The sequence below is a fragment of the Chrysochloris asiatica genome, unplaced genomic scaffold (assembly GCF_000296735.1).
Source record: "Chrysochloris asiatica unplaced genomic scaffold, ChrAsi1.0 scaffold00068, whole genome shotgun sequence".
Taxonomy (NCBI): Eukaryota; Metazoa; Chordata; class Mammalia; order Afrosoricida; family Chrysochloridae; genus Chrysochloris; species Chrysochloris asiatica.
This window is the reverse complement of record NW_006408586.1, coordinates 16,196,875-16,207,683: the sequence shown is the minus strand read 5'-3', so window position 1 is coordinate 16,207,683 and position 10,809 is coordinate 16,196,875.

Genomic DNA, 10,809 nt, shown 5'->3' with positions numbered 1-10,809 from the left:
CTGGCCATACAGCCAAACCATATGTGCACCCTGTAAAACACCAATATAAAAGGCAAGATGCTGAGGACCAGCCTCGACAAAAGAGCCAGCCTCGACAAAAACAGAAGGTCTGGCCATACAGCCAAACCATATGTGCACCCTGTAAAACACCAACATAAAAGGCAAGATGCCGAGGACCAGCCTCGACAAATTATTAGGGGGCTCTCAAAGGGGGATGTGGAGTCAGCAAAGTCAATGGGTCGTTTTGAGTCTCAGGCAGATGATGGTGATGATGACTCTCTCTTTACTTCCAAATTGTTGCTTTTTATATTCCATTTAGAATATACTATGATCTCACAATAGTCATGTACAATCAGTTACAAATCAATCAAATATTATATTCTTACATCAAAGGTACAAGAGGAACACAAGGTCATCAAACATTGCGTCTCTACACTCCCTAGCCACTCTGATAACGTCTGTCCTCTGTAAGCGACTCTGTTTCTCTCTAATCCTCCCTAAACTGTCTAGTTTGGCCTTGATTTGTTTTTCTCTAATCCTCTTTAAATGTCAGGTTAATTTTAAACAAAGTTCTACATCTTAACTTCTAACTTTACCAACATCTATTACTTTCTATAGATTCATTAATTACAACTCACAATCAAAAACATAATTTTTACTATAACTGGTCATACATATAATTGATTTAACAATAAAAACAAGAACATAAAAGGACCCTAAAGCTTCATAGTTAAGAACAAAGCAGTAATTCTCTTATACTAACAACTTCTCAAAACCTCTAATCAAATTTTTGCTTCTGTTCTTAAGCACCCACTGCCCTTGACTGTCTCCTAAGCTGCTTTCTAAAGGCCTTAATGTGAAACTACATGGAATGTTTCTTACAATCTTAAGCTTGAATTGCTAAAACTTTAGCTAGTATGGTTATCTCTAATGTTAAAACTTATTGTTAATGTAAAAAACAATTTTTATAACTACATAAGATGGAATATGGTGTGAAAGTTAATGTTAATGTGAAAGGCAACTATTATAATGTGAGATTTGTTTAAAATATATTTTATATTTTGTTATTACTAAAAGATATCTAATGATTATGCAAAATTTTCTAAAACTTCTTATAAGGAAATCAGAAATAAACTATTTTTCCAAGGAAAAGCTAGAAACCGTGGGGCCCCTGCATGAAATACCCCTTGTGGCTTTGCCAACCAAGGAGACATTCATTGTCGCTTTGCTAAACAATGAATTTTTCATGCGTAAGGCTTCTCGCTGTTCCGTTCCCTGGCAGGATGGCGTCCGCCAGCAAGAGCCAACACAAATTACTATATTGTTGTTTAGTGCTGATGAGTTAGTTTTGACCCATAGCAACCCTATATAGGATTTCTAAGGAGCAGCTGGTGAGCTTGAACCGTTGACCTTGCAGTTCAAATGACTTTGCAGTCTGATACATTAGCCTGTAGCTCCACACCAGGACTCTAACTACTATATACAAAGATGCAATTATTTGGAGAATTATGCTGTGCATACGCAGATGCAGATACCTAATTGACATGCAGAGATAAAATTTGTGGACAATCTTTCTTCCATTCATTTCTCAATATCTATATGTGCATCTCTACTGTGGTGACTAGAGGAAGAGCCTGAGTGAGTGGACACCCCTACCCACCACTGGAGGTTTCTACTGTGCATGCCCACTGATCTGCACAGCAAAGACTACTGGTCAGTTGGCTATGGTTTTATTTTTGTTTTTGAGTGGTAGTTTTTGTATCTGTTCTTATTTTGTTTCTGGCTATGGTCCTTTTGTTCTCACTTTTTTCCTGGGGGTGGGAGCTTTCTCTCCCTACGTTACCCAAGAAGAGACAACCATCATGGCCATATAACCTAACTACAAGCATAACCTATAATATCCCACCACCTGGACAGGAGCCAATACCAGCTGCTAGGCATTACATGTGAAAAGGGAACCCTATTCTCCAGATCACATCCACCAGGAGACACTCAGTAAGCTTAACAACACAGCAACAAATATTAATTTAATCATTGAAACCATATCTAACTCAAGATGTCCAAGAAAAAAACAACAAAAGATCTCAAAACATGTGTAAAACCAGAAAAGAGCAACTGAGAAAAATGAGCTGGAGGTAGACATAGACTTCCAGTTAGAAGAAGAGCAGGCTTTGGATCTGCTGAGACGGAATTAAGAAGAATGATACGGAAAAAAATCCAAATGCTCCACAGAAGGGTAGAGGAAAATAAGGAAGAAGTCAGGAAAGTGCTACAGGAGCAATTAAACAAGTTAGATATAGTACTGGAAACAATTCAAAATCTGCAAAAAGAGGCCTAGATGATTAATAGTAAAATATCAAAAATAGACAATACACTGAAAGAGCAAAGGAGTAGAATTGAAGAGGTGGAAGACAGAACCAGTGAGCTAGAAGACAAATCTCTCAATATTGCTAGGATATAAGAGCAAGCATAATAAAGGATAAGAAATATTGAAGAAGTCTAAGATTCATGCTGGATAACATGAAGAGGAATGACTTAAGAATTATTGGCATTCTGGAACAGGAAGAATCACAGAAGTCCACAGAAGAGATAGTTGAGGATCTTCTGGAAGAAATTTTCCCTAACATCTTGAAGGATGAGAAGATAAACATTCAAGAAGCCCAACAAATGCCAGGAAGGATAGACTCCAAAAGAAAATCACCAAGACATATCATAATCAAGCTCTCCAAAATAAAAAACAAGGAGAGAATCCTAAAAGCAGCCAGGGAAAAGAGAAGTGTTACATACAAAGGCAAGCAAATCAGATTAAGGTATGACTTCTCAACAGAAGCCATGCAGGCAAGAAGGCAATGAGGAGACATATATAAAACCCTAAAAGAAAAAACCTGCCAACCAAGAATCATCTATTGAGCAAAACTGTCAATTAAATATGATGGTGCAATCAAAACATTCCAGGATAAATAGAAGCTAAGAGATTTTTGTCAAAGCCAATCCAGTGCTTCAAAACATCCTAAAGGGATTTCTTTGGAACGAAAACCAGCAAGAACAGAAATTAACCAGAGATTGACAGATGTGGCAACACCACCTGGAACTCAGTCAACAGCAGAGTTCAGAACAGAACAAAATTATGACAACGAATTCAGAGGACCTGTAAGGCCAATCAAAGATCAAAATAATAACAATGACAAAAAAGGGAAAAATATAGTAACAGAGATCCAAGTTGTAAGGAGGTCAGGTAGATTGTAGGATACAAAAGACTATCTTAAATGTAGGGAAAAGTTAATAGACTATAGGGTAATCTCAAAGAAAGTTAATACTTCACAATTTACCATGAAAATGAAGATCCAAGTAAAACAAGGAAACATGAAAACTAAAAAGAAATTGACAAGAAATAGCACAAAAAACATGAACTCAGCACAAGATGGAATGCAGAACAAGGATTGAAGAGCAACACAAAAATATTAACAAAATGACAGCAATTAATTCATACCTATTGATAATTACACTGACTATCAATGGATTAAATGCATCAGTGAAAAGACAGAAAGTGGCAGAATGAATAAGAAAACAAGACCCTTCAATACGCTGTCTGCAAGAGACATACCTTACACACAAAGACAAAAACAGACTAAAAGTAAAAGGATGGAAAAAATATATACCAAACTAATTGCAATAAAAAACAAGTAGGAGTGGCAATACTAATATCTGATAAATAACTTTTAAGGAAAAAACCAGCATAGGAGATAAAGAAGGACACTATCTCATGATTAAAGGTCAATTGAGCAAGATGACATAACCATAATAAATATCTACAATCACAATGAAAGAGCACCAAGATACATAAAGCAAATCCTACCAGATTTAAAGAAAGAGATAAATCTACAATTATAATGGGAGATTTAAATATGCCACTTTCAAAAAGGGATAGAACAACAAGAAAGAACTCAACAAAGCTACAGAGGAACTAAACAGCACAATCAACCAACTTGACCTCATAGATGTGTACAGAGCATTCAACAAAACAACAGCACAATATACATTCTTTTCCAGTGCACATGGAACATTCTCCAGAATAGACCATGTGTTAGGTCACAAAGAAGCCTCCATAAATTTACAAACATCAAAATACTACAAAGCATCTTTACAAACCACAGTGCTATAAAATTAGAAATCAACAATAAGAAGACCAAGAAAATAAAGTTGAATACATGGAAACTGAATAACACCAAGCTGAAAAGCAAGTAGATAATAGAAGAAATTAAATGTGAACTCACAAAGTTCCTAGAAAGAGACGAGAACTAAAACACAACATACTAAAATATTTGGGACATGGAGAAAGTGGTGCTGAGAGGACAATTTATTGCAATAAATGCACACATCCAAAAAGAAGAAAGAACCAAAATTAACACAGCATCTCCAACAATTAGAAACTGACCAAAAGAGGGAACCTAGAGTCACCAAAAGAAAAGAAATAATAAAGAGTAGAGTAGAAATAAATGAGATAGAAAACAAAAAACTATAGAAAGAATCAATAGGACAGGAAGCTGTTTCTTTGAAAGGATTACTAAAATTGACAAACCATTGGCAAAACTAACAACAGAAAAGAGGGAAAAGACAAAAATAACATGTATTAGAAACCACATGGCAATGTCACAATGGAACCAAAGGAAATCAAAAGGATAATAACAGAATACTATGGGAGAGTTGTACCCCAACAAATTTGAAAACTTAGAAGAGGTAGATACATTTTTAGAAAACCATGTCCTACCTAAACTTACACAGTGTGAAGTAAAAAACTTGAACAGACCGATAACAAGAAATTAATCAGGTCATCAAAAAATCAGAAGAAGTTCAGGTCCAGATGCCTTCAACCATGAGTTCTACCAAACATTCAGGGAAGAGCTGTCACCAATTCTACTCAAATTATTCCAGAATACAGAAGAGAATGGAAAACTTCCTAATACATTTTATGAAGCAAGCATAACCCTCATACCAAAACCAGTAAAGGATATCAATTAGAAAGAAAATTATAGACCAATATCCTCATGAATACAGATGCAAAAATTCTCAACAAAACACTAGCCATTTAAATCTAACAGCACACCAATAAAGAATACATCATGACCAAGTGGGATTCATATCAGGGATACAAGAATGGTTCAACATTAGAAAGACAATCAATCTAATTCAACATATAAATAAGAAAAAGAACCACATGATCATATTGATTGATGCAGAAAAGGCATTTGACAAAATCCAACATTCATTCCTGATTAAAAACACTCAACAAAGTAGGAATTGAAGGGAAATTCCTCAACATAATTAAGAGCATATATACAAAACCAACAGCCTACATTACTTTCAATGGAGAGAAAATGAAAGTCTTCCCTCTGCAAATAGGAATGAGACAAGGATGCCCTTTGTCACCACTCCTATTTAATATTGTGCTGGAAATCTTAGCCAGAGCTATAAGGCAAGCTTGGGACATTAAAGGCATCCAAATTGGCAATGATGAAGTAAAAATCTCTCTATTTGCAGACAATAGGATCCTATACATAGGAGACCCCAACGACTCAGTATACAAGCTACTTCAGTGGAAAATTTAGCAAAGTGGCAGGCTATAAGATAACCATACAAAAATCAATTGGACTCCTCTATAGTAATAATGACAGCAGTGAAAAGGACATTAGATAAGTAATACCATTTACAATATCCACCCAAAGGATGAAATATCTAGGAATAAACGTAACCAGAGAAACAAGGGGCCTATACAAAGAAAACTACAAAACACTACTACAAGAAACCAAAAGAGACTTACAAAAATGGAAGAATATACCATGATCCTGGATAGGAAGACTTAACATTGTAAAAATGTCAATACTGCCCAAAGCAAATTACACATATAATGCAACCCCAATCCAGATTCCAATGACGTTCTTCAAAGACATGGAAAAAAAAAAAAAATTACAAACTTTATATGGAAAGGAAAGAGACCCAGAATAAGCAAAGCAATGCTTAGGAAGAAGAATAAAATTGGAAGCTTCTCACTCCCTGATTTCAAAATTTATTACACAGCTACAGTGGTCAAAACTGCCTGGTACTAGTACAATGAAAGATACAGTGATCAATGGAACAGAATTGAGAATCCAGAAATTAACCCATCCACATACAGTCAACTAAATTTCGACAAAAGGCCTAAGTATATTGCATGAGGAGGAGATAGTCTCTTTAGTAAATGGTGCTGGCAGAACTGGAAAGCGATATGCAAAAGATTACAATAAGACCTTTACCTCATGCCTTATACAAAAACTAACTCAGTGGATTAAAGACCTAAATGTGTATTCCAGAATTATAAAGTCCTTCAATGAAAAAATCAGAACAAATGTGAGAGCTCTAATACAGGGCACACACAGACTACCAAACATTTTGAAAATTACACAAACAAAAGTAGACAAAATAGATGATTGGGACATACTAAAAATTAAAAAATATGTGCATCAAAAGACTTCACCAAAAGAGTGAAAAGGAGGCCACAGAATGGAAAAAAAATCTCTTGCAATGATGCAGCAGACAAGGGACTAATTTCTAAAATATATAGGAAACTAAAACACCTCTACCAGGAAAATACAAATAACCCAATTAAAAAATGGGCACAGAACATGAACGGACACTTCACTAAGGAGGAGACTCAGGTAACCAAGAAACATATGCAGGAATGTTCATGATCTCTAGCCATTAGAGAGATGCAAGTCAAAACAACAATGAGATATCATCTCACACCAGCAATAATAGCAAAGATCAAAAAAGTAGAGAACAATAAATACTGGTGAGGATGCGGAAAGACTGGGACACTCCTACATTGCTGGTGGGATTGCAAAAAAGTTCAACCACTCTGGAAAGCACTTCCTCAGAGGACTGGAAATAGAAATACCTTATGATCCAGCAGTTCCTCTACTTGGTATTTATCCACAAGAAATATGAGCTATGACGTGAGTAGATATATGCATACCAATATTTATAGCAGCACTATTTATAATAGCAAAAAAATGGAGACAGCCTAAGTTCCCATCAATGGTAGAATGGATAAACAAACTGGTACATACACAGAATAGAATATTATGCTGCCTTGAAGAATACCAATAAGCTGCAAGCCACCACGTAACATGGATGAATCTTGAGGATAATATGCTGAGCGAAATTAGTCAGTCACAAAAAGGAGAAATATTGCATAGGACCACTATTGTAAAAGACTGAAAAAGAACCCATACTAAAGGGGGGTGGGATTCTTTGCTGGTTACTGGGATATGAAAGGTGAGGTAAGGGGAGGGAGGGGAAGATGGAACACAAGGTAGGTAATAGACACAGATTAGTTTGGGTGTTGGGGTGGGCAATACACAAGAAGGAGGAAGGGAATGGAAGATCAAGGCAGATGAGAGAACAGTTAAGCAAGTTTGCATGGGCTAAGTTGGACAGACATAAATAATGATGTATGCTCAAACTTGGAACAACAGGGCTCTGGGATACAAGGATTGAGGCAGGGTTTAAATGGGTAAAAGAGGGGAAATAATGTTAAGATGCTAGGCTGTCTTTTAAATCTTGGTTTCCCTTTCCTACTATTGTAAAATAGACACTTGAGGGGGGAAAGAAAGGAATAGCCAGAAACATCACCATAGAAAGCTTGTAAGTCAATTTTCAGCCTATAACTGATTGGAATATTTTAAAGGGGACTAGAACTTGCCCAGTGAAGGATGCTTCCTGAGAGCCTTTGTGTTGCATAAGACAATAGGTGAATCTGGATCCCCCTCCATAATCTTCTGAGGTGGGAAATTTCCACTGAAAGGATAAGTAGACCAGCCTGGAGCTGCTAGAAGAACAGAAGATACTTCTTGAAAGAAAGACCAGCAGGAAAAACTAAAAATCCGGTAACGGCAATCTGATTTATTACTACAAGAACAAGCAAGTTGTTCACCTGGGAGCCATCAAGGCAAGTGGTAGGGTCCCCTCAGAGCAAACCCCCTTCCAAGACTGAGACTCAAGGGGAATCCATGAGCAGGCATGTGGTCTTGCTGGTGACCATGTTGGTCTACCGATAAAGGGAAGTTGGGAAAAAACATCTATGAAGTTGTGAGCTAAATCTGATCACCTTCATTAGACTCCTGTCAACCTGGGTTAAGACCTGGTTGGCCAGCAGTATGTCAAGGTCTGAGGATTTCTGGGCCCAGAGACAGGGACATGGCCACAGAAGACTAGAGTGGAGAATGACGTGTCCAGCTGATATGATGTGAGAGGAGATGCACAAGAACACCCATACTTTCAGATAGTACCCACTTGGCCTGGCTTCAATGTCTGGATGGTCAGAACTCCACTTGAGAAAGAAAGAACAGGAAAAAAGTGTAATCCACTACAATTTGATGAACTTGACCTATACTTATAGATGTAGTAGCTCAAAAGAGGGAATAAATCTTTACAGCAAGAATCATTCCTACCCCTTCGGTACACAGAGTTGATAGCAATGGGCAACTTAGACATTGGCTACCCAAAATTGTGTGTGTGTGTGTATGAATACAAAGGCAAGAAGTGACTGGTTTACAAGCTTTCAAGAGGGCATAAGACTCTTGTGGTTCAATAGTTAATAATTGCTATCAGGACTGACTGTGAAGATTGGAAATGTAAAGGTAGATGTTTTGTAACAAAAGGAGGGGAGTGGTTGATTTTGTAGTCCAGATGTGGAGGACCCTGGGACCATCAAGGGAAACAAGTAGAGTGCAGGACCCGATCCAAAAAAGCAGTGATGCCAGAGATGGAGGCAGAGACAATGATGGAGAGATGGAACAGCTGGGAACTCTGGACTCAGGGATAGAGAGGGCTTGTGTGCTGACAGCTGGGGGGCAGGCTGTGGGTTGTACCCTTTGGTTGTTTGACGATTCGTGGAGAGGATTGTAATCATTGCAATGAAATGAAATATGATGAGATGAATGTAAAGCTGATGATCTCCCATGTAAACTATCACTCAATTCACAATAAAAACTAAAAAAAGAGACCTCTTTAAAGTGTTAAAAAAAACAAAGATCTCACTTTGAAGACTAAGATGCTCCTGACATAACCCATGGTCTTTTCAATCACCTCATATGCATGCAAAAACTGGACAATGAATATGTAAGACAAAAAGAACTGTTGTTAAGTGCCTTTGAGGCGCTTCAGACTCACAGTGAAGCAACCCTGTGTAGGGTTTCCTAGGAGCAGCTGGTGAACTTCAACCACTGACCTTTTGGCCAAATTGACCTTGCAGTCTAGCATATATAGCCCAAGTGCCACCCCAGGACTCCAAAGAACTTAATGCGTTTTAACTATCGTGTTAGTGTAGAATATTGATTATACCATGGATTGCCAGAAGAACATAAAAATCTGTCTTGCAGAAGTACATTTAAAATAGTCCTTATGTACTTTGGATCAGTTTTCTGGAGGGACCAGTTCCTGGAGAAGGACATCATACTTGGTAAAGTAGAAGGAAAAAGAGAAAACCCACATATAGCTGAATTGACACAGTATGGTGGCTGCAACAATTGGCTCCAATATAGCAATTGTTTTGAGGATAACAAAGGACTGGGCAGTGTTTCATTCTGTTGTACATGGGGGTGCTATTAGTCAGAACTTGAAACCATCTAACAATATCAACAATTGTACAGAAAACTGGACAATTCAAAATGGACATTGACATCTAAGAGATATGGTTATTCTTGAAAGCACTGTTAATAAACTGATATAAAATTGAGATAGTCTTTTGACCAAATAAACATGGTATAAATAGCAAATTTAACACCAATCAAGTATAAGCTGCTTCTTCTCTAACATTTAAAAGCAAACACACACACAAAATATATTTTTTATTTTATTAACATTTTAAGAAGAAATTAAAATTATATCTATTAGTAAATTGTTCCTTCTCTTGAATACATATGGAGCTAACTATCAGTAAGGTCATTTATGTGGAGGCAACTTTGTATTGGTAAAATTAAATATATATAAGTATATGTAAATATTCTATTATTGTTATTTATGTCTTAAAACACCTATCCTAGGAGACAGTAAAAGAGGCAGCAATGATTCTCACTAATTTTTATGAGTTTATACAAATAAATTTATGTTTACAACTTAAAATACACCTATGCCCATGGACCAAAGAAATATACAAATGTATCCAGTTGTATTTTAAACATATTATTTCAGTTTGAGCTTATATTTATTTATTTTTCATGTTTTATTGTGAATTATATGATATTTTACATGAGAGAACATTAGTTTTACATTAATTCCACCATATATCATTTCATTGCCATGGTTCCAATCCCCTCTATGCATCATCAAACGACCAAAGGGTATACCCTATAAAACTGTCCCCTACACTCTCCTTCCCCCATTCTTCGGCACACAGTCCCTCTCCCTTTCTGGATCCAAAGTCCCCAGCGGCTTCATCACTCCACATCATCGTCTCTGCCTCTATCTCAGGCATCGCTGCTTCTCTGGGTAGGGTCCCGTTCTCAGCTCTTCTCCGTTGATGGTCCTAGAGACCTCCGCTCCTAGACTGGAGAGCTAATCACTCCCTTCCTTGCTACGAAACATCTACCTTTACATTTTCAACCCTCACAATCAGTCCTGATAACAATCATTCACTATCGTATCACAAGTGACCCTCCTGCATTTCATTTCATCAGCTCCACCTAGACAGATTGGATAGTACTCACTGGAGATTCTGCCTTCCTCCATGCCCCCTAGCTCTAGGTTCCCTCTTGAAAGCTTGTAAGCCAGTCA